This window comes from Emydura macquarii, unplaced genomic scaffold, assembly GCF_026122565.2.
Source record: "Emydura macquarii macquarii isolate MOO-44397 ecotype Brisbane River unplaced genomic scaffold, CSIRO-AGI_Emac_v2 contig_1551, whole genome shotgun sequence".
NCBI lineage: Eukaryota > Metazoa > Chordata > Testudines > Chelidae > Emydura > Emydura macquarii.
The window spans coordinates 21,838,360-21,864,082 of record NW_027131688.1 but is presented as its reverse complement, the minus strand read 5'-3'; the positions used below and the strand labels follow the sequence as shown (position 1 = coordinate 21,864,082).

Genomic DNA, 25,723 nt, shown 5'->3' with positions numbered 1-25,723 from the left:
GTCAGGCCAGAGAATGGCAAAGTGTCTGGACCTCATCCACCATTCCAAACAAGCATATTATCACCAATCCCATCCAACAAGCTGTCCTCCCGGTTTCGACCTGCCATGCAGACTAAGGATCACACTGAACCGCATCCTAACAAACCATGGAAGATGCGGCAACTTGATGCACAAATGGAAAAATCAAATAATCCTCTTTAAGCAGCTGTGGTGAGGCCCTCCGAACCATCAAACGCATCATAACACAGGGCTCTAAATATGGACTTGAAGGAGAAGTGGGTGATATCCACAGCATGACAGAGGAGGCCTTGAAATGGCTTATGGACCTACAGCTGCGTCTACAGAATGTTGCTCTGCAGATACCACATGCAAGAGAGTGACTGACTGTCTTTGTATGGCATTGGAAATGTGCCCATCATAACGGTTTCTAAGCACAAAATACAACACTAAAATGAATCATTTGTCTGTGAGAGCACACTAGTTTCTCTGCTCTTCCCTCAGCTACAAGTGTTTCTTACAGGACACACAGCATGTAGGTGTTAGAAGAAGATAAGATACTATCAGTCTTGGCATGTGTGAGGTGCGGAGCCCTTCTGTTGGGGGTCAGCCTTCATAAAGAGGTGTGTATTGCGCTTGATCATTGGAGATAAGGATGAGAGCAAGTTCAAAATGCAAAATTCCCTCTAAGATGTGCATTTGCAGTCATGCTCCCTGCTGACTGGCACTGCACATTGAACAGTGTCTGCCAAGCAGGGGAGCTGTTACACCAAGAGGTGTCTCCCTGCTGGCTGGTGGGAGGGCTCTAGGACAGTGGTTCCCAACCTTTTCTCTGCCGTGGCACACCTTGATACCTTTACTTATTTTGAGGCACACCACCATATAGGCTCCAAATGATCTCATGAGTATTCATGAGCCAATCCAGAACTCTTCAAGTAGTTTTTCAAAAAATTCCGAGCATCAGGCCTGATGAAACACTGCTCTAGGACTCCCCACTCCTCCAGTGACCGCTGCGGCGCCTCCTGGCTGCAGAAAGAGGCTCTGTGGCTTTCTCTCCTTTCGATGTCCCCTCTGACTAGAGAGAAGGGCCTCTAGGGTTCCCTGCTTGCTGCTGTTTGGATTTGCTAGCAAGAGTGGGCTACAGTGCTCTCCCCCTTCCTCTGCCTTTGTCCTGCTTCCTTACCCTTTCCTGCCCTCCCTCCCTTCTTTTTCTTTAACAATAGTCAGCAATAATTGGTCCACGGTCTCCTTGCTGCTTTAACCAGCCAGGAGGGCGTGGGGCTTTGCCCCACAAATGGTGGGACACAGCTTTCAAGCAAATCCTACATTTCAGTGAATGAAAGTGGCTGAAAACCCAGTGGTAAAAGCGGTTTCTCCACTTTAATCCTTTGCTCACAGAAGCATCTACCTCTGTCCAGATCTGATCTGTGAAAGAAAATGAAAGTTATTCCCACTGAGAATCACTCAGTTCTGTCATTGAGCCTGGCCAATCAGAGTGCCCACAGCTCAAAATGGTCTGGTTCTGCTAGTCTAGCTGTCACAGATGCTACTGTTGAGGAACAGAAAACTCTCTTTTTCTCATCTGTAGCATAAAAACACAATGCGTTATGTAAAGCACTAAATTCTCAGTGAACTTTAGTGACCCAGCTATCTCCCTTGCTGCTTCATCATCAGTTGCGTGCCATGCAGACCTCTTAAGGGGAATAGGGTTATCTTGATGCCTTTCCCTGCAGAATCAATGGTCATGGATAATAGAGGCTATAATATTCCGATAGTGGCAGAGTAGCTAGGTGGCTGATTAGTTATAAAGCCCTGGGTCATTCTGGAAAGTCATAAGTAAATTGTAGTTTATGTGGAGGTTAGTCCCATAATTTCTGGTTTAAAAACTTCCTATTTTTACATTAAAAACAAAAATATTTACTTTTATTGGTATCTTGAAGTGCAGCTGAACTTTCCTGGAAAATGTTGGAAAGCATTTTATTTCAAAACACTCAGATTTACCTTTCATGTATTTTCTGGATCGTTTCTCCTTAAAAGCTCATCTACTGTGTTGATAAATTATCCCCCTACATGACAGTGTAATCTTCTCAGTGGGCCCAATTTTGTGAGGTACTGAGCACCCAATTTCCATTGAGTTCAATCAGAATTTTACGCTTTGTGACATAATAATTTTAAATGAACCATCGTTTCAGGTGGGTAATAAACAGGAGCACATGGACTGTTTAAAAAAAGATATTTTCAAAGAAAATATTGATAACACAAATGGAAAAAGGGAACTATGGATAATATAGTTAAGGATAATTGTTTTTAAGTTGTGTTTTTCAAATTTTTGGGGTTTTTTTTCTGAGGCTTCAGAAGGCCTGTTTAGAAAGCAGGGCATCTGTATTTTTCATACCCAAAGTCCCACTTGATTTTTATTATATGGGTATTGCAAAAATCAGTTGTCTTGCTTGAAAGCTCAAGTTTCAATTAATAAGGATTTTTTTACCGATACATAAAAAGAGTGACAGAATTATAGACCCCAAATTGTTGGTATTTTAAGAATCTGACAGGCTCAGCACCATGTGCCATTCTAGCCTCTCCGTGGTTAAAATTCTTAAGCACTTTAAATTCTTTTGGTCAGTAATTTTTTCTTTCAGGGATGACAAATAGAAGCACATTCCAAGTAACCATTTACAGTGTACAGAAAATTACAAGATATTCAAATCACCTCTTTGAAGGTGTTTCCAGGAATTGAACAGCTAAACTAATTCTTTCTTTAAAAAAAACAAACCTGTTTAAATCTAGAATGTAATGATCTGTAACCCAACTTAAATGAAAGACAACAGTAGATACACAGTAAACAATATGGGTCAGATCCTACAGTGAGAGTTTTGTCTAAGTAAGGATGGCAGGGTCAGGCCCTAAATTAGGACAACTTAGCAAGCCATTCCAGTAGAATCAGCTATGAAACATGGTGTGTTTATTTCTAGTTGTGCTCAGAATCACAATACTCTTGTACCTTAACAAAAAAATAACTCAAATTATAATAACCTAAAATTACGATGAACAACTTGCAAACAGCCAGACTTGGGTATCTGAATGAGATGGGGGACACGAGAGCAATCTGAAAAAGCAGGTCATTTTCCCAAAGCATATCAAATATTTTGGAGACTTTATTTAAACAAATTCTTCAGATAATCGATTTTTGGCTAAATTTGACTATAACTCCAAAAAAGTCAATTTACAAATGGATAAATAAAAACTATAACCTGGGATGGAAACTACATGGGATGAATGTCCTGGCTATTCATTTTGCTGTTCCATATTAGGAATAATCTAGTGCTGAAAACATATCTATGTTGTACCACTTATGCATTGCATTATGAATTGTTTGCATTTTTCTTGGGAAGGATATAAAAGTCAGTAAACGGAATATGCTTTTAAGTCAGTTCAACCTCTCTGTTGCTTCTTTTGTCTTCCTTTAATACTGATTATGATTCAGATTTCTTTTAAATATTAACAAGAACCCTGACCAATAACTCATCCCCTTACCTGACTTATTTAGACTCAGAGCTGGACACTTATTTCATGCTACTGAGTGAAGGGGAACAAACCCAAGAATAAAAAAATACAACATTAAAGGTCAGATTTTCAAAGCTAAACTTGTAACTGTGCAAATATATTTGTGTACCCTAATAGCCATGTGTGATTGCAAGTACCTAATACATACACACTTTGGGATTGGTGCCAAAATGTGTGCAACTGTCTTCATGCAGTTGTGTGCACCTACCTTCTTATTTATAAAATTTCTAACTATTAGATTGACTAGCCCTTAGCACAACAGGATTCAGATCATGATGGGGGCCTGTAAATACAACCACAAATACAAAATAAGATAGTGATTAATATTAACTACTAACACTGTGTAAAATAGTATAAATTCTGCACAGTAGCAGATAAACACACATGTCAAAAAGACTTTAAAAACCGTAATGTCCACGAACCCTCAAGTCGTGCTGTGGCACACTAAGGGTGAAATCTGGGATTATTAATAATAAATGGGAGCCATATTTAACCAGGGGGTTGAAAATTGCTTAAACCCCCAGCGGGATCCAAGGGAACCCTTTTAGAATTAAGGTTCTAGAGATATCAAGTAAATAAAGGATCTTTCTATGAAGAGGTGACTGGCTCTATGGATGTGGGGAAAGCGGTGGACGTGATATACCTTGACTTTAGCAAAGCTTTTGATACGGTCTCTCACAGTATTCTTATCAGCAAGTTAAAGAAGTATGGGTTGGATGAATGGACTATAAAATGGATAGAGAACTGCCTAGAGCATAGGGCTCAACAAGTAGTGATCAATGGCTCCATGTCTAGCTGGCAGCTGGTCACAAGCGGAGTGCCCCAGGGGTTGGTCCTGGGGCCGGTTTTGTTCAACATCTTCATTAATGATCTGGAGGATGGGATAGATTGCACCCTCAGCAAGTTTGCAGATGACACTAAGCTGAGGGGAGTGGTAGATACCCTGGAAGGTAGGGATAGGATACAGAAGGACCTAAACAAACTGAAGGATTGGACCAAAAGAAATCTGATGAGGTTCAACAAGGACAAGGGCAGAGTCCTGCACTTAGGACAGAAGAATCCCATGCGCAGCTACAGACTGGGGACCGACAAGCTAGGCAGCAGTTATGCAGAAAAGGACCTGGGCGTAACAGTGGATAAGAAGCTGGATATGAGTCAGCAGTGTGCCCTGTTTGCCAAGAAGGCTAATAGCATATCGGGCTACATTAGTAGGAGCATTGCCAGCAGATCAAGGGAAATGATCATTCCCCTCTATTTGGCATTGGTGAGGCCACATTTGGAGTATTGTGTTCAGTTTTGGGCCCCCCACTACAAAAAGGATGTGGACAAGTTGGAGAGACTCCAGCGGAGGGCAACAAAAATGATTAGGGGGCTGGAGCACAAGACTTATGAGGAGAGGCTGAGGGAACTAGGCTTGTTTAGTCTGCAGAAGAGAAGAATGAGGGGGGATTTGATAGCAGCCTTTAACTACCTGAAAGGGGGTTCCAGGGAGGATGGAGCTAGGCTGTTCTCAATGATGGCAGATGACAGAACAAGGAGCAACACTCTCAAGTTACAGTGGGGGAGATCTAGGTTGGACGTTAGGAAAAAGTTTTTCACTGGGAGCATGGTGAAGCACTGGAATGGGTTACCTAGGGAGGTGGTAGGATGTCCATCTTTAGAGGTTTTTAAGCTCCGGCTTGACAAAACCCTCGCTGGGATGATTTAGCTGAGGTTAGTCCTGCTTTGAGCAGGGGGTTGGACTAGATGACCACCTGAGGTCCCTTCCAACTCTATGATTCTATGATTCTATTAGTTTCTATCTGCCCCACCATAGTACTGAACTTAGTCTCCTCCTCTTGCTGATATATATGAGGCACTGCACCTCATGCTATCAACTGAAGAGAGAACAACAGTGAAATAAATAGACTAAAAACTGCATACGCACTAAAACGTGTCTTACAATTTTTTTTTAATCATGGTGTTTGTTTTTGGGTTTTGGGAATATCTCAGGTCCCTAGGCCCCTGTCTCAAGTGCGTACACACTGGAATGATGGGCTTGATTTAGAGACAATAATCCCTTGAGTTTTCGCTATCTTAGTCTATTGAAGTGGGAAAGGATATAATGCCAAAATCAAAGAGTTATGTCCAGAATCAGTGAAAAACCACAAACACAAAAACATTATGGATTCCTTAGTTTTTCAGGCCTTTTGTAATTTTTGCTGCTACCCACTGCATCTAAGCTTCACAATATAATCAGTGTCCCATCCCAGCCTTGCAGGAAACTACCTCCAGCCGAACAGCAAAAATTTTGGCCTAAATCTTTCCATGGTGCAATTTCCTTAAAGTCAGTGGAGTTACATCAAGGATACATTTGACCTATTAATTCTATCCACCAAACACTTCAGTTTACTGGTATGAGGTATTAAAGGAAGAAAATAGATGCTGGCTCTGTGATGCATTAAGGCCAGACTGCTGCTCTCCCGAACAAAAACAAATATAAACCACGCTGTGTGGGGAGTTCAGGAGCTGACTCTAGAGTCAGGAGAAGAAAAGAGTTTCTCTAAATGAGCTCCCTGTCTCCCATGTTCTGCTATTCCAACAGAATCCTGATTTGAGTAAGTCAATGGGAATTGCAGGTGTTTTAACACATCTCAGGATTTGGCCTTTTTTTCCCCAGAGATTCCCTCCATGCACCAGTGAAATGCAGTCACTTCTGGGTTGAAACTTGGAACTGTTTAATAGAGTTAGGGCTCAAAAGGAAGCTGCAAGAAGGCAAAGCAGAATGAGGCCAAGACACTGGGGCTAGTGCTCCTGCTCTTATGAAAACATGGTCTAGGGACTACAAGTTTTATATCTCATCTGAAGGGCCATTTAAAAGACAAGGAAAAACATCTTGAAGAATAGGAGTCAGGGCTACTGCCCATCATGACTGCAAAGGACATCCTTCCTTCCCACATTTTCCACTAGATGGGTCTACTCTTTAGATTACAAGGTTGGTTTCTCCATCCTTTCTCCAGAACAAAACTCCCAGGAAGAGAGAGAGACAGATCTTTCGCCTGTGACTACTCTTGAATTTTTTTCCCAGCAGCCTGATGTTCAGTCAGCTGGCAAAGAACCCATCCCATTAGGCCATCAGGAAGATTCAATCTTCTGATGTCATTCCATGATCCATAGGTTCTAGAGATGAGCTGTGCTTGTTTCAGTATCACTAAGTAAAGCTGAATGCAGGTTATGTTGAACAAATGGAACTTTATTAAACCCTGCGGATTGCTCTGTCCACATGGTTGAGGTGCTTCCAGCTTCGTTCTTCATGTTCCCAGTTCCTTAAGTGCTCGCTCTATAAAAGTCCCTCCAGGAACCAGGGGCCCCCTACCTCCAGTTCCACTGATTGTGATACAGTGCTCCTTCAGTGGTGTAAGCAATGGTCTCTAGATATACAACCTACATAGGAGTCCTATGGAGCATCCGTGAGCCAACGTTAGAGAAGTCTCCTTTGACCTGATAGGCCCCTTAGAAAACACGTAAAATTCTCATAGAAATATGTGTCTATGGCAGAAATCTACATGTTTTCATAACTGTTTGGGTTATTTCTGGTTTGGATTGCATTTCTAGTGTGTGTTGTTTTATCATTTTCATTAGGTGTCTTTTCCATCTGCATTTCACAGTGTTATGAAATTGTGAATATCTTATGGGAGCGTTACACTTTTTTTATTTATTTTTTTTTAATTTTGTGGTTGTTCTGACTCTGGTATTTGGTAAGTTTTGCCCTTCGCTTATTCTTTTGTATTTCCTTAAGGCAGCAAGCCATTTTTGTGGTGCTAAATGAGTTGTCCTGCCAGCAAAATTCTTCTTGCACATTATCCTGTACTGAAATGATTTTCACCACTCATTCAGTATCGTAAAAAGCTAAAATGACAAGCAGTTGTATACACAGAGCTACATTTTGCCCTCAGTTATACTTGTGAGACCAATATATGTCTTCACAGTTGTCATTGAAGGCAGAATTTGGCCCATGCTGTATACCATTGTAACCACTATAATAGTGTACATGTAAAGTACCTACCTATAGTACTACTACTGCATATACATACTGTATGTACATATACATACTGTTATGTGAGTATAACAAAATATGATTGTCAATCACTGTGATGGAGTCCCACAGGAATAGGGCTCTGGAGCCACTCGGGGGGAAGCCAGTCAGGACTCTAGTGCTCGGAATCTGCCCTCGGGTCCCATTTGCACCAGTGCAGCCGCCTTCTGAATCTGTCCTCGGAGCATTCAACGCCCCTGCTCCACTTGAGCTCCCTGCAGTGCATCCCCCTGGATGAGACCGTGGGGAACTCTTACACACCCAAAGGAGCCATGCACCCCACCTTGCAGTCAGAAGCGATTCACAGCCAACGGGGAAGTCAGAAGGGTTTATTAGATCTCAGGATCACAGAGTAGGAAGACTTTGTTAGCAGATAAATCAAAAGTTACAGCAGCGACTAACTGGGGAGCCCCAGAGCCCACATTCTCAGGCTCTGCTCCCTGCGACCTCTTATGGGGGACTGGTTCTTCCAACCAGCCGCCCCGCAGACATGCCCCCTGGCCCCTCCCCAGTCCTTTGTCTCTTTCCAGGGCAAGGTGTCCACCCCTCCTTGTCTCCGCCTGCTGCAACCTGTTACAACCTGTAGCAGCTGGTTCACCCAGGACAGGGGTCCTGGCTATTGTTTGTGTACATATAGCTGGGGAAGGTCCATCCACCCTCTAGTGATCTTTGCAATGATCACACACATGGGCCCCATCACTGAATTACATGAGTAACACATAGGGGAAACTGAGGCACACACACAGCACTCAGAGAAAACCCCAAGAATATCTCCACTTCGCCACGATCACTGAAAAATGTTCATGGTAAAGGAGCATGGTTTAAGTAAACCAGCTTTTTTTTTTCCTTTTCATGATTTTTAAAGGATTTTTCAGAATTTGATATAAATAGAAAATATTTTCATAGTTTTTTAAAATTTCAATCAAAGCCATTCCCATGAAATGTAATCATTCTCCTGCAGAGCTGGAAACTAAAACCCAACGGCACTGTGACACTGTTAGAGAACCAACGTGAAATGATCTAGAAACAGAAGGTGAAACTGACCATTTTAGTTTAATTACTCGAGCTCAAGAGGCGTGAATAAACCAAACACCAGACAATATAAATTGTGAAAATAAGTAGTGTTTTAGTTCTAATACTCTATTATGGGACTGATAAAAAAACTCACATCAGTGGAAAGACTCCTATTGACTTCCATGATCAGGATCGCTCTCTATTTTATTAAACCCTAAACTAAATATTTATTTAGTTAGTCTGTCAGTCTTTGGGACTTTATATGGCCCTCATTACCATATCTAAGCACCTTACAATCTTGACTGTATTTATCCTCTCAACATCCATGTGAATTAGGGAAGCATTTACATCTCCATTGCACACAAGGGTAAATGAGACCCAGAGGACCAGATACACAAGGGATTTAGGATTGCTACAATAAAAAAACCCAGAGCACTGAATCTCAGAACCCAGTCAATTGTCTCAGGCTCGGGCCCTGAACCTAAAACTTGCTGTGTCGATGTCTGGGCTCAGGCTGGAACCCAGGAACTGAAATACACTCTGGCAGGATTTCAGAGCCTGGGCTTCAGCCAGAGCCCAAATGTCTACGCTACAATTTTTAACCCCGCTAATCCAAGTGAACTGACGCAGACCAGCCACACTGTGCTGTGGGTCTTTTAGTGCAGTGTAGATGTATGTTCCTTTGGAGTTCCAATGCTGAGTGCCACAGTGCTTAGAAAATCACAGAAAGAACACTGAAATCCACAAAGCCCAAGTTAGGCACCTAAGTTCCTATATAGTAAATGGACAGAGACAGGCATCTTAGACTGCAATCCACAAAGCCAGCACACTAGTCAGGGTGCCGCCTACGCTATCTAAGGGGAGATGCCGATGACAGGGTGTATGCTCAGCCATTCTCCTCTCTGGGATAGGCACTTTGTCTCTGCTTGCAACCTCACTCTCGACACCCGGTGCCTATATGGGGCAACAGTGCACATGCCTAGAGGCAACAACTCAGGTGCCATGTGAGCTTGGGTGCCTCCAGGGTTAGGTGGGAGCCAAGCAGGGGTTTTGTAAATTGCAGTGGATGCACACAATATTTTAAAATCAATCAGGTATGTCAATGACATGAGCAGCAGCTCTGTAAGAAATCCACTTGACCCCAAAGCAAACTTCTCCCTGTTTTCCATACCGTAACCTCAATCAGCCCTTCCATCCTCCAGAAAAACCTTTGGAAAAGAAGTGGCTCTTACAGCTGATGGAGGGGTACCTGGGCCAAACATAAGTGGTGCTGCAAAGCCATGTGCCAGGTCACAATGCCTGGAGTGGAAAACTGGGTCCAGTCATGTGGAACAGAGGCCGCCACTATGGGGTGAGCTGGCTCGCTTTCCACCTAATTTGCCCTCACTCCCTGGGGTGGGCCTACAATCCACCTGGAACCGTCTTGTGTCCCACTAGTGAGTCAAGACTCAACATTTGGGAAACAATGCACTAGGGCTTAGAGATTTGTGTGGCAATGAAGAGTGTTCAATACAAGAAAAACTCAAGGCATCCAAACACACAATGCTTTTCCTCCCCCTGTTTACATGTCATACACATTATATTTAATTTCTTTGGCAAGCCAACTCTGGAATCTTTAGTTCCTTCTCAGGATTATGCTGCTAGGACAGCTCTGCCTAGAAACTTCATATCTAATGCATACTGACACCTGACTAAATCCTAGATAAATAATCTGTACCATGTACGCAGTTGTGGTGTTGAACCCATGGGTTCCCGTAAAGGAGGATCAACTCAGTTTGGAAAAGTGCCTGAAAAGCCTTCAGATCTTCAGGAAAAAAATAAACTAGTAAATGTCAGATTTGCGCAAATCCTCAAATGGTGATGAAATGAAACATTTCATCGACTGGGTGTGCTGGAGCTGTGGCAGCTTAAATGGGGATCTCAGGTATGTTTCTTGGCACTGCCTTGCAGCACAAAGAATTTAGACAGGAATTCTACTACACTTAAATGATGCATGTCCTGATCCAGCTAAGTGTTTTCCAAAGCTTAAGAATCTCGCAGTTCTTACTACCACACAGTATCCATCTCAGTAATCATATCGCTCTTAAAATGAAGAGTTTTCCTCTCCTTACAGAGTGGTGAACTTCTTTTCCTGAATGCATGAATGCTTATTCTTATTTTTCTTTTCCTTTATGCCGCTTTTCCTGGTGAGGATCGCAGCAGCATCATGGAGAGTAGGGAAGACCAGACCTCGCTTTCCTCCACAACAGGTTCCAGCTCCTCCTGGAGGATTCCCAGGGGTTCCCAGGCCAGCCAGGAGATATAATCCCTCCAGCATGTCGTGGGTCAGCCTCAGGGCTTCCTCCCACTGGGACATGCCAGGTATAGTTCCAAAGGAACCCTAACTGGGGGCATCCTTATCAGGTGCCCAAACCTCCTCAGCTGACTCCTTTAGATTCGGAGGAGTGGCTTTACTCTGAGGCTCTCCCAAATGGCTGAGCCCCTCACCCTCTCTTGGAGAGTCAGCCCAGCCACCCTAAGGAGAAATCTCATTTCTGCTGCTTGTACCCGTGATCTCATCCTTTCAGTCATTACCCAAAGGTCATGACCATAGGTGAGGATGGGGACCGAGGCTTCATCTGTAACCTTAGCTCTCACTTCACCACCATGGATCAGTAGAGCGCCCGCATCACTGCTGCCTTTGCACTAATTCGCTGGTCAAGCTCATGCTCCCGCTTACCGTCACTTGTGAACAAGAACCCTAGATACTTAAACTCTTCCACTAAGGGCAGCTGGCTCCGCCTTCACTAGAGAGAACATTCCACTTCTTCCGGGAAAGAACCAGGACCTCTGATTCTCAGCCCAGCCACTTCACACTCGGCAGCAAAACGTTCAAGTGAGTGTCAGAGACCATAGTCTGAAGAAGCAAGAAGGACAACTTTATCTACAAACAGCAAAGATACCACTTCCAAGTCCCCATACCAGATACACTCCCCAACTCAGTTATGCCTTGATATCCTGCCTGAATTACTAGAAACACCTAATCCAGAATATCCATTCTTTAGATGATTTCACTGGTCTTCTTTAGAAGATAGTTCCTCGGTGGAGTTACTAAGTGATGAATCTGTCTCCATTACCAGAACCCCATTTTTGTTTCATGAGAAAGCAAATGCCAAAAAGTCAGTATTTTATTGATTGATGTTTGTGGGGGTTTCCCAATAGTTTCATCCCCAGGCCCAAGAGACTTCTCTTCCTCTTAAAAGAACAGAATTTGGAGTAGAATGTGCAAGATCTGGGGCCCTCCTGCCACTAAGCAACAGAAGCCTATACAAGAGGAGGGCAGTCAGTGCTTACTGAGTACTTGTCTGACCCTCTTCCTCCAGGCAACAGCACTCCCAGGCAATGTCTACACTGCAGCGCTAATTTGAATACAGAGTAAAGGAGCACAGTATTTAGGGGAAGGAAACAAGCAGTGATTTGGAAGTAGCCAATTTACTTTTTGGTCACATGACCAAGTTTCAACCAATAGGATTTTTTAAAGTGTATTTCCACATATATGCTGAATGTCACTGTAGATGTCAATGTAGATGTCAACCTAGATTAGGTATTTGCCACCTATGTTAAATGGGTGGAATTATGGGATACTAGTCTCCATTCTATTGAAAAGGGTTTTCTTTTTGTGCTTGGACACATCAGTACAACAAAAGTAATATATTATTTGATTTTTCCCTTTACATTTGCCACTACTGTACCTGCTCCTGCTCCCAATTAATTTAAATTCAAAATTCCCATTGAATTCAGTGGTGCAGGATCAAATCCTAAATGTGCATCTAGTATAAGAGGCTGTTGTATATTCAGGCGGAGGCCATTTGACCATAATTAAGAGGGTTCAGCTAAAAGGATTTAAAATGAAAACATAATTTTTTATCAATTCTTCCTACTTTCATCCCTACCCATCTCAGATCTCCTCGCACAAACAGTAAATTACTTACACAGCTGCAGCTAGTACAGAGTGGGTTTGGAATAACCATGCAATTCCATGGCTCAGTCAGAAGCATGCTTTGGATGAAAAATTCAGAGGATGGCTCAAATTCCATTCCTGGATTTTTTTTCCCCCAAACATAAAACAAAACCAAAAAACCATCTTCCACCTGAGTGCGAAAAAAATTAACAACATGCCAAAGTGGGAAATTAAACAGTTCTGGAGCTTAAGAAAGGTTTAGAGAAAAGCTACTGCTCCATGATATCTGACCTGGCCAGAACAGTGGAACGAATAACCCAGTGTCTGTATGAAACTAGGGCTTGGATGAGGGCTCAGATGGTTTGGATTGTTCCAAACAAGACTGAGAACATGTTGGTGGGAAAGGGAAAAGTAGCCAGAAGAGTTGGAGGAATTTATGTCTCTACTTCTGATTGAAGGAATGTGATCTCCATTTGTAACACCGGCATGCAATCTAGGTATATGAAGAAGTGTACAACCCCTTTAAGGGACAAGCTAGAGCTTACACCTGGGACAGTCTCGGGTGTACTCAAGGAGGCCCTGCCCCACCCTGTGGCTGGTCTCTATAAACAGCAAGAGGAACAAAAGCTAGCTGAACAAGAGAGGGGAGTAGAATCCACGTAGGCTGCAGTGTCCTCTCAGGTTCTAGGAGACTGGCCTAACTAGAGACTTTTTGGGGAGCTGAACCAGACACCTTATGAACTGTGTATTGTAATTGCTCCTGTTCTCAAACCCTATTAAAAGGGGACATACCATTTATTAGTGTGAGCTGACTTTTGCTTTCCTTGGGCTGTTAAAGTGACCCTATTGCTGCTCAGTTGGGGGAAATTAAGGTGGATGTATACCCACAGCACCACATGGAGCTGCAAGGGAGCCCGCAGGGACTGCCTGCATTTTTACACGTAGTGCCCAAACGGGGACTCAAAAACCCACTCCCGTCAAGGAGGGATGAGAATGCAGCAAGGTATCTACACAGAAGTGCTAGTCCCAGGCTTGGCAGGGTGCCCAACAGATGTAGCAGTGACTGGACAGCCCGCCTGTCACAAATGTCAAAAGGGAAGGAAACCTGCAATCCTGCCAATCGGGTGCATACACTGTCACCCAGAGGGGCATGTAAGTTGGGTCTGCCCCTGGAGAACCAGAGACTAAATGGATTGCTGGCTGACACAGGGCAATGAGACACTTGGTGAGATCTAGATTATGAAAGATACTAGGACACAGAGTGCAGGGAACCCAGACAGCTACAGAAGCTGAACCAAGAACTGAGAGACATCGTCTTGTGCCAGGAAGAGTGATGCACCCAGGGATAACTTGTTTTAAGTACAGGGAAAGGGGGCATGTTAGAAGATGCTGCCCCGTAAGAACTTTAAACCGAGAGCCTGTCATGACAGGGAAGTGAGAATTGTAGTCCTGGACAAATGTGAGGTATCCCAGAAGCAGATATCGGGGGGCAAGTGTCAGAGACTGAGGTTGGCCATGGGTTTCAAACTTTTCCCCACTTGCTGGGGATGCCTTGACTCAGTCCACAGCCTCAGAGCATGAGAGTGTGGGAAGCTTGAGTACCCTTGACATAGGAGCCTTAAATAACCCAATGAGCTGCTCCAGAAGTCTGCAGGGTTCTAGGGCTGGGGGAACCAGGGCAAAAACAGAGGAGATCAAAGATCTCTGGAGTCCCAGGAGACTCTGATGTCTTTGACCAGTAGGTAACTTGCAGGCCCAGATGCAGGCTGCTTTCTTACTGAAACTGGCTGAGCAAGAGGAACAAATCCAGCAACTAGAAGACAAGCAGAAATTGCTGGTTGCAGAGAAGGAGAGAAGCCACTTGGTTGTGGCTAGGCTGAAGGAATGAATCAAGACACTGGAAAATGAACATGGCACTCTTCAGAGGAAGATCCAGGTTAGCCTCAAAGAAGTTCCAGCACCTGCATGAGCACATGAAGGCTGAGATGATACAAATGCAAGAGAAACTTAACGCTAATTAATGAGGCAAGTGCCAGACCCTGCACAACAGGGATGGTCTGGTGATTAGAACTGCTAATTCCCAGGACCAAGGAGCATTGGCCCTAGAGAAGCAGCAATCATGGGCTCAGCTGGAGGAGGAACAGAGCAACAATGAGATAGTGAACAACCAGCTCAAGAAAATCAATCCACTGGTCAGCCAAGTAAATATGGACTTGAAGCCCAAGTTGCAGGAGTTGGAAAGAACAATGTCATCCAAATACCAGTTTTCTTTTGCAGCCATGGAAACAAGGATAGCCCGACTGGAAAAGCCGGCGAATTTTGAGTCCAAGAAACATCAGGCTGTCTGCCACCAGGAAGCTGTGGTGAGAAAGGAGTTATACAAGGGAAAATCTACCCAGGAGTTGGAACTGGAAGGACTTGAACAAGCCCAACACAGCTCAAGAATGAGTGACTCTGGAATGAGCTGCAGGACATGAGTAGGGCAGTTAAAACACTAGAAGAGTGTGTACTAAAACTTACAGACCTGCTGGTCCAGTTAGAGGAAATTAACAAGAAACTCAGGCAGCACAACATTTAGGTCCTGGAACAATTTAAGAAACTGGAAGGACAAAAGATGATGAGGACAGAGGTACACAACAAGAACACTAGTACATATGATGAGATGACATGGACAGCAATAACTTACCAGGAGGCTGGTGTCTATATATGTAAGCCTAGTGATGACTCAAATGCTCTAGAAGACTGCTCAAGTGGAGGTCTACATCACCTATCAAAGGACTGGGTATCAATAGGCACAAATATGGAGGTTGTGTCTACAATGGAAGCTGCAGGAATGGTGATATCCTCTACAGCTGCCCAGCAAACCCATCTACAAATAAGCTAGAAAGAATTAGAGAGCATTACTGAAGCTCAGAGTATCAGAGCTGAAGTCCTTGCACAGATGAATGTCCTACAGGCCCAAAAAGCAGAGGGATTGCGGGAACTGGAAGAGACATACTCTTAAAGGGACCATGTATTGGCTCAAGCCATAAAACAGGACCAGGAGTTGGCCTGCCTGAGAGTAAAGAAAATGGGTGAACAACATCATTTGCTGTTGGGGAGAAACTTAGATGAGCTTCACAAAGAAATCCTCTGGCAGCACCAGATCACTGTGGCTCAGGATGAGAAGGTGGAACTACTGGACACTGAGAGGCAGCCCTGAAGAAAGGTTTCATCTCTGGGGACCATCAAGTGAAAGATAGGCTGAGAGAAGCCGTGCTTCAGCTCAGTGAAGGGAAAAGCCACCATGTTAGTGACGTAGAATCAGCCATCCAGGAGGAAATCAAAGTCAATAAAAAAGAGACAAGAGCTGGAGGACTGGAGAGAGCAGCACAGAGCCCTAACCTGAATGGGGGCTAAAGTAAAAGTGACCTCACAAGAGGAGAAGAATAAACATGATCCTCCAGCTGATATCACACACAAAGTAGCTTGGGTGCAAAAGGATCAGAAATGGGCTCTCATGTGTCCTTTACTAAAGACTACAGAGGAAAAAAAAGTGGTCAGTCATACATAGAGACCTGAACAGGGAGTCAGGCTGGATGAAAGACTACCCTACCTCCCAAGGATGCTCCTGTGAACCTCTTCTATGAGGCTGCTCTTGAAGAGACCAGGAGGCAGCCTTATGTTGGTTTGCCAATGATGCAAGCCTGTCCAATGCCTTTGATCTCTTCTGATATGGCTGAAGGGCTCAACTTACGAGGGGTGCCGTTTATTTTTATTTATGACGAAGGTTAAGATTTTGTCATGGTTATTTTTAGTTAAAGTCAGGGACAGGTCACGGGTAATAAACAAAAAATTAACAGAAGCCCATGACCTGTCCCTGACTTTAACTAAAAATAACCATGACAAACTGAGGATGACTGGGGGAATGAGAGCAGCAGGGCAGGGTCCCCCCACCCGCAGTGGCTGGGAGCTGTGGAGCCAGGACTGGGAGCTATGGGTTAGTGGGGCCCCCCACCCCCCTTCAGGGCCAGCAGCTCAGAGCTCTGGGGTCCCCTTGCCACCTGCAGCAGCTGGGAGATTCATGGGCCGCCCACAGCTGCTAGGAGCTTTGTCACAGTGCCTCAGAGCTCTGGGTCCCCATCACCACTCGCAGCAGCTCAGAGTTCCAGGGTCTCCCCACTGCCCATGACAGCTGCGGATCAGAGGTCCGGAGTCTCCCTGCCACTCCTGGCAGATCAAAGCTATGGGGTTTCCCCGCTGCCCGCAGCAGTGGATCAGAGCTCTTGGGGACCCCCACCTTCCACAGCAGCTCAGAGCTTTGAGTCCCTCCTGCCACCCGCAGGGGCAGATTGGAGCTCTAGGATCTCCCCGCCTCCTGCGGTGGCTGGGAGCTTCAGTGGCCGCCCATAGTGGACAGGAGATGCAGGGGCCACTCGCAGCAGTTAGGAACTGCACACGGTGGCAGGGAGCTCCAGCTCCCCAAGTGCAGCAAGAAGCTGCGGGGCCCCTGCCAGCTGATAGCTCCAGCCCACACCCTTCTCCGCCCAGAGCTGAAGCAGAAAATGTCACAGAGGTCATGGGAAGTCACAGAATCCATGTGTTCCGTGGCCTCCCTGACATAATCTTATCCTTACTTATGACTTGTCAAAGACCGTGAAGGAGTCTGTCTGTCGGATGAGCTGTATAGGATGTTGGGGAATGCCATTCCTAGTCTGGACATGCTCAGTGATGAGAACAAAGTTATGGCCAAGGGTCTTGCAGACTTCTTTGGAGCTGTTAAGGAGGTGTTCCTCAGGCTGGAGGATATGGTCAAGGGGAGTGGGCTAGGCCAGCCGCTAATGAAATCAACTAGGAAGATTACCCTATTTGAGTGCCCATATATATATATATATGGACAGTCAGTAGCACTTGTCCTAGGGCTAGCAAGGTTTTAGGAAAGGAGGAATGTAAAGGAACATACTACCCCTTTAAGGAACAGGTTGGAGCCTACACCTGGGGTGTAATCAAGGAGGCCCTGCCTCACCTTAGAGTTGGGCTATGTAAACAGAAAGAGGAAGGAGAACAAGAGAGAGGGGAGCAGAAGCCATACAGACTGCAGCAGGTGGGGGTTGTTTCCTCTCAGGCTCTAGGACACTGGCCTAACTAGAGATGTTGTGACTTTTAGTCTGGGAGCTGAACCAGGGCCCTAAGGTGAGGCCCTTGCAAACTCTGTATTGTGTAATTGCTCCTGTCCTAAAACCCTGTTAAAAGGGGATATAAAATCATAGACCTGTATAACTGGAAATGCTGCTGACTGGGCTGTGGGTGATCAGGTATCGTGATGAAGGGGGGAGTTCAGCCTACCAGTTACAGATGGGTCCACAGTGAGTGGAGTTCAGGAAATAAGCCGAGGGTCAGTTCTGGAGGGGCAGAAGCCAAATGCCAGAGCTGGGGCGGGGGTAAACCAGAGTCATAAGCCAGAGGTGGAGCCTGGGATCAGTACCAGAGAAACAAAAGCTGAATGTCTGAACCGGCGGGTCAAAGAGAGCTGTAAGCCAGAGGCAGAGCTGGGGGGTTGAAGCCAGAAGTCTGAAGCCGGAAGGGAGCATGGGCTAGAGGAGAGCTAGAATGAGCAGACGCAGGGAGTGGAACAAGGGCAAGCACAGCAGCAGGCGTGGTGTGCATTGAGCAGCCTCTGAACTGCTGTGGGGCCAGGCTTGTAACAGGACTGCCAAACCAGTAGCCAATCGGGGCTGTAGCCACTCCAAGGCAGCGCACTGGGCTATTGGTTGCCTAGCAGCACAGTTAGGCAGGGAGCAAGCCAGCAGCTGTTCCTAGCTGGTCTGGTCACTGACAGGAAGGAACCTTGAGAAATCATCAAGTCCAGCCCTCTGTGCTGAGGCAGGACCAAATAAACCTCGACCATCCCTCATAGGTGTTTGTCCAACCTGTTCTTAAAAACATCCAATGATGGGGATTCCACAACTTCCCTTGGAAACCTATGCCAGTGCTTAACTATCTACCCATATAGTTTGAAATGTTTTCTTAATATCTAACCTCAATCTTCCTTTATTCAAATTAAGCCCGTTACTTCTTGTCCTACCTTCAGTGGACATGGAGAACAATTGATGCCCATCCTTTTTATAAAAGATGTTACAGTGGTTCCCAATCTTTTTTTGCTCGAGGGCCACAAATACCATTTTTACAACCCTGAAGGTCACCAGTCTATCAACTCGTAAAAAATGTATTGACGTAGATGCCATTAAGGACAACAAATCACTACGTATTTAAAGTAAACATTTTGATGCTACTGTGCTCATTTTTACATTCACTATTTTACACCTACAAATTACTCACAGTATGTCACACACTCACAGACGAAGCACTAGTGTAGATGAGTGACTGTCACTACACACTGAAGCACATGGCCTGGCAGCTAAGTCACAATGGGTGGCCTGATAAGTGCAGGCCAAACTGTAAGGCACTGATTTTTAGAGTTCTGCCCCTCTCCTCAACCTTGGTGAGTCCTGGCTGCTTCACCAGCAACTTCCCTCCCCACCCCCTACTGCAGCCAGACAGAAGGAGTTCAGAGAGTAGGCTGCCTCCTCGCCGATCTCCCGTCCCCCTGGCTGCAGCAGAGAAACTGCACGTGTCCTGTAGCCACGTGCGCTCCAACTGAGTCCTTAGGCAGTGGCTCCTTTCTGCAGACAGGGAGACAGAAAATCAGTGCTCCCCTCCCTCTGGTTCCAGCAGGGACTCCAGCACCTACGGACCCAGGTGGAATGCTTTGCCGTGCTCTCTACTATAGCCATGGGGAGGGGTGTGCTGATCTCCTGTCCCCTTGGCTGTAGCAAGGAGCCTGCCCCGGTTTTGTAGCACCGCAGCAACGCACTCTACCTGAGTCCTTAGGCGGCAGCTCTCTTCTGCAGCCAGCAGGAGGGGAGCAGTGGGCCACTTTGAAAGACTCCACAGGCCACAGATTGGGAACCACTGCGTTAACATATATGAAAACTGTTATCAAGTCCCCACTCAGTCTTCTTTTCTCAAGACTAAACATGCCCAAGTTTTTTTTAACCTTTCTTTCTTTCAGAAGTCAGGTTTTATAAACCTTTTGTCATTTTTGTTGCTCTCCTCAGGAACCTCTCCAATTTGTCCACATCTTTCCTAAAGTGTGGCACCCAGAATTGGATACACTACTGCACCAGAGACCTCAACAGTGCCAAGTAGAATGGGACACTTACCTCCCTGTTTTAAATATAATATTCCTGCTAATACACCCCAGAATAATATTAGCCATTTTTGCAACTGCATCACATTGTTGACTCATTCAATTTATGATCAACTGTAATCCCCAGCTCCTTTCAGCAGTACTTCCACTTAGTCAGTTATTCCTCATTATATAGTTGTGCCTTTGATTTTTTCCTTCCTAAGTGTAGCACTTGTCACTTATCTTTATTGAATTTCATCTTATTTAATTCAGACTGGTTCTCCAATTTTTCAAGGTCTTTTTAAATTCTAATCCTGTCTTCCAATGTGCTAGCAACCCCTCCCAATATGGTGTCATCTGCAAATTTTATAATCATACTCTCCATTATCCAAGTCAGTAATGAAAATATTGAATAGTATCGAAACCCAGACAGACCCCTGAGAGACCCCACTAGATATGCCTTCCTCGCTTGACAGTAAACTATTGATAACTACTCTTTGAGTACAATCTTTCAACCAGCTGTGCACCCACCATATAATAGTATTTTGGCTTGTGTTCTTTCCCCCATGTAGTGAGCATCTGGTCACCATAAACCTTTTTAATGAAGGCTGAAGCAAATTAGGCATTAAACTCCTCATCCTTCTTGATGTCATCGGTGAATAGCACTCCTTCTCTGCTAAGTACTAGATCTATACTTTCATTCATCTTTCTCTTACTCCTAATGTATTTAAAAACCTCTTCTTATTGCATTTTATGCCCTTTTCTAAGGCTTTGTCTAAACTAGCACTTATGCCGGCAAAACTTTTGTTGCTCAAGGTGTGAAAAAATCACACTCCTGAGGGACATAAGTTACCCCTTTTTTCTTCACCCAGAGACTTTCAGCTGCTTTATCTCTTCTGGATCTCAGAACAGGTGTACATATTCTTGATGTATAATGCACCACTTCTCTTTCTTTTTATTCTTCCTGTCCTACCTGATCATGCTATTTGTTAGGGTGTATTGGCTGTTCCTTGCCTCAGGCTATTAAAGTGGACTTATTGCTGCCCACTCAGAGGAAATTAAGGTGGGGCACACACCAACAGCACCACACAGGGGTGTAAGAGGGTGCACAGGAATTGCCTACACCTTTACAATAAGTTATTAGATCCTGAGTTGTTTCTCAAAGCTCAGGTAGCACTTGTTATGAATGTTTTCTTCCATCAGTGCCTTGTGGGAAGATTATGACCTTTTCCCTTCAAGGCAGATTCTGCCACAATTATCCACACCTTTGTCACCTCGAGATTAGATTGTTGTAATGTGCTCTACATAGTGCTATCCTTTGTGACCATTTGGAAACTGATGTTAATGTACGATGCTGTTGCCCACTAATTAGGTGGAATTTCACACCAGGAGCACATTATAACAGTGCTCTAAGATATGTGCTGTCTGCCAATAACTGTCCCTGTGCATTTCAATGTGTTGGTTTTAACTATAAAGTCCTAAATGGTCTGGGACCTGGATACCTGAGATAGAACTTCTCTCCCTGTGCTATACTGACTCAACTGAGATCAGCACAAGTGCTCAAGCTATATTGCCCTTAATTAACTCACAAAGAGCAGCTGGCAGGGCATCCCCTGAGAGGTCTTGACTTTCATACTTGCTTGCATCTTTGGTCCACTAAAGCAGTGGTTTTTTAACTTTTTAGGCTGTGTATGCCTTCCCAAATAATGTAATCTACCGTGGAAACCCTCTGTGATAGGGTCATAATATACCCATATTTAGATTGCTTAGTCTTACTAAATAAAATGTGTTGTCTGTCATTATAGGATTTTTCTTGCGTACCCCCTGACGAGAGCTCACATAACCCCAGTTTGAAAACCACTGCACTAAAGCCTAGATTTATAAACCTTCCACCCAAAGACCTACAAAGACCATCTTTTTTTCAAGTTTGCAGGAAGGATCAGGTTGTGTGTTGGAGGTATCTGGCAGACATTTCTGTATGAACTATATGTTAAATTGTTTTTGGTGTTATTTTAATCAATATGATAGATGCCTATATAGATCTTTATAAATCAAAAGAAATAATAACTGGCTAAATAATATGGAATAGTTCTGCTGCTTTTTTCAGTAACTATAATGATATTGATATAGTAGCAGAGCTTATATGAACCCTGACGAACTCAATGATCAAATATTACCATTTTTAAAATGCTCAATAGCCTCAGATGTCTAGATTCAATTATAAAATGTTCAGCATCAAATATCTGACACAATTTTGCTCAGTTCAGTGAAGCAAGAGACTCCATAAACTACTGTTTGACTTTTAAAATCTCTTTACCTTTCTTTTTTTATCTGTCCCCTTATTTCTCATCTTCTTAAATTACCATATGGTGTTTCATTTGCCTTCTTGTGCTTTTACTGAATGGACATTGTGTTTAACGCTGGTAACTGGTAACAATACATTGTGTTTATCGCTGGTAACTGGTAACTGTAGTTGTTTTTACAGGCTTCTAAATTAACTATATCAACCCAAGTAAGGGACCTGGGGGGATCATTGTAGTCAGCTCAATATAGACATCTGCACAATGTGCAGCTGTAGTCAAAAAAGCTAATTAGATGTTAAGATGCATAAGGAATGAGATGGTGAATAATGCAAAGAAAACTATAGTACCTTCATAAAAGTCAACACTATGGCTTCTTCTGGAACACAGTGTGCAGTAGTGGCAATGGTTTCTGAAAGAAGATATTGAAAAACCAGACAGGGTTCAGAGAAGAATAAGAATGATCAAGGGCATGGATAAACTCATATGAAGAAACACTGGGACTGTTTACTTTAGAAAGGAGATAAGTAAATGAGGACAGGATAAAAGTATATAAAACAATTAATAGTATACAAAAGTAGATCAGGAGCTTCTGTTCTCCCTGTCTCTTGACATAAGATCAAGAGGATAGTCCATGAAATTCAAAAGTGGGAAATTCAAATCTTATAAAAGGAAATATTTTTATACAACATGTAATTAAACGGTGGAACTCACAGCCACAAGAAGTCATTGGGGTCAAGAATTTAACAAGATTCTGATATTTATATGGATGTTGTGAATATCTATAGTTACCAAAATTAAACAAATTTTGAAAGGCATATTAAATCTAAGTATGAGAGATCAGCAAAAGTGCTAATGAGGGGAGCAGCTTATCCCACATCAGCCTTCTGTGAGGTTCTGACACCTTTCTCGGGAACACCTTATACTGCCCAGTGTCAGAGACGAGATACTGAACTAGATGGCCTGGTCCAGTATGACAATTTCTATTTTCCCATGTTCACATGAATATATGTCCAAGTCTGAGATACCAAAAATTAATTACATAGATCTATCCACCTCTGATTTTTTCCTAAATATTTTATTTTTCCATAATTTTAGTTGCATAAAAGCAGAATAATAGTCCAGGCAGAGAATTTCTGAGCACTTATTTCTTGTCCTATACAGCTGACGTGACTCAACTATTTCCCAGGAATAATTCCCCAGAAATGTACGGCTTGTCATGTCCTATTGCCCAAATTTACCCATGTTTTATTTTTTAAAAAATTCCAAAAAGACTTAAGCACATTGAGTAAACAGATTTAACAAGCTGAACTCAATCGTGCTTTCTCCAGTCACATTTTTTTGGCAGAAAATGCCTTTGAGCTTCTATTCCAGTAAGATTCACATAAAACAAGGAAAGCTGAGTATGCTTTGATCCACAAAGGTAAAACATATGAAGAGAGAATAATGCTGGGAAAATGCTCACATGGCAAATAAAAGCTAGAGCAGCATAATCCCACCAATTTCCCACTTTAATGAGTTCAGATCTTGCCATCATTAATAATAATGAAACATTTATCAAAATTTGTATAAATATAATTAAGAAAAGTCTGTAGACTTACCAGAGGGATTGGAAGCCGTTAGAACTTTTATCACATGAACAAGATCAAAACTAAAGTGGCTATATTCTTTTTTTCTTTTGCATTAAGCACCTCTCAGACCCTAAGCATCTGACCATTGTCTTGAATTAAAGCACCTGGCCATAACCCAAAGACAGGTTCAAATGAGGTTCTGAGATTCTCCCCATACATACACTCACCTGCCCCCCATTCCTTCAATCTGTCCCCATTATGGGCAGGATTGACGTCAATAGGATTTGAGGGCAGTTTGCAACTCACAGGAGATGTTCAGCACTTTGCAGGATTGGGCCCTTTATCCTTATTTGCTCTCTCTTCCCCCCTGCCCCACCATTAATGCTTCTCAGTGAATATGGCAGCAAAAAAGCACAGAGACTCCTCTGAAGAACTCAAATATGTCACCCCTTGAATGCAATTGTACTCCACTTCCTCTGGAATAAGAAAGTTGCTCTTGCACAGATATCCTATATAGTGTTGGGATTCCCCCAAGACCTCTTCCACTTGATTGCCCGACAACTCAGTTCGACCCCGGTCTCATCCACTCAGGTTCATTTATTTGGCATACAGCAAGCTATGCTGAGTTGATCAGACTCCGTACCACACATCCAAAGTTACACAGCAAACCTCTTCCTTAATATACGTTTACACATTACATTGCATTTACTACACATTGCAGTACAAATTTTGGGATTGGCTTGGTTACTTTGTAGGAACCAATCCCTGTACAGCATGCTCTGTTCACACATTGTCAATGCATGACTTACTCTTTACCTCATCTTTATGTTCCCAATTTATCTTATCTGTTATTTTGTCCATTGTAAATGGTTCCCTGAGTGTTCTCCCTTTATCTTAGCGAATACAGACATTCTCTTTCCAGCCTGCTGATCCACTTACCTCCCTAATCCTGTCTCCCAAGAAATGAGGCCTCACCGCTGTCCGATTACTCATGTCAAGCCAGGTTTACATATAGCAGCTTAATGCTTCCTTTTATTTCCTTTTCTTAAAGTGCTGTATATTCTATATACCAAATCTAACGGACCCCCACTGATTCCAACAAATATCTGAAAGATATACAATCTACATGCTTCTTCATCAGCTTTAGGAACCAAGATAGCGCTGAAAAATAAGATGCAATTCTGACTAAAATATTGGAAACATATTTCAAAACTATTGCACAGTCAGACATGTTTGTTTTTCCTGGGAGACTAGTCTATGAGTGAAGATCAGTGGTTATTTTAAATCTTGTTAAAGGGACTGAAGGATGCTGGCTGGTGGTCTCACTAGGTACAGAAAGAGTTTCTGATAGATTGAATAAGATTATGGATGGATGGCATTGTACAAATTTTCAGACCTGGTGCCCAATTTTTCTAAGGCGCTGACTACTTGGAGCTTCCAGTGGCTTCTCATTCACAAAATTAGTGGATCCTTGGGATTTTCTGAAAATCAGGCCATGAGTGTCTATAGTTTGTAAAAGTGGCCTGATCCAAATAAGAGCTGCAAATGCTCAGCACCTCTGACAAGATGATTACTTTTATTTAGGAGACTAAATATGAATTTAAGAGCCTAACTTTAGGTACTAAGGTTTGAAAATATTGTCTTTAAGGTTTTGCTTTTCTTTAGAAAACATGTTAAATTTGTTTGTTTATTCTATTTCTTCAAATTTCTGTTGAAAACTGTACTGATCAGTACATTGTTCCTGTAATTATACAGATGTAAGCGTGCAAGGTTATTAAACTGGAGTCTGGACTGTGAGACTGGACTGTGAGTAAGATTGCTCACTCCTGACTTTATTACCCAGAATGTTCATCATTTCAAGCAGTCAGATAATGGGGAGAGAGAATTGCTCATTCCTTTTGGCATGGGAGGGCTCAATTATGCTGATTATATATATAATTTTTATATAATATATATAAAATCATGAGCTGTAGAATTGTATATAATTGTTATAAATATAAAGTATAAATGATATAATTTTACAGTTCATCAATCTTTGAAGTCATCAGTCTGTCACCTGCCTTGTGTTTTGTTTCTGTGTCAATGAAATATGCA

At 43.3% G+C, this 25,723-nt stretch overlaps 1 long non-coding RNA gene across 1 annotated transcript in view; it reads left to right on the top strand.

Moving 5' to 3' along the window:
- Positions 1–25,498, top strand: part of LOC137157644 (uncharacterized) — a 147,449-nt gene extending 121,951 nt beyond the window's left edge. Inside the window, exon 3 of the long non-coding RNA XR_010921170.1 lies at positions 25,385–25,498. This is a non-coding gene — a long non-coding RNA (uncharacterized lncRNA). The remainder of the gene's footprint in view (positions 1–25,384) is intronic.
- Positions 25,499–25,723: the final 225 nt, after the last annotated feature.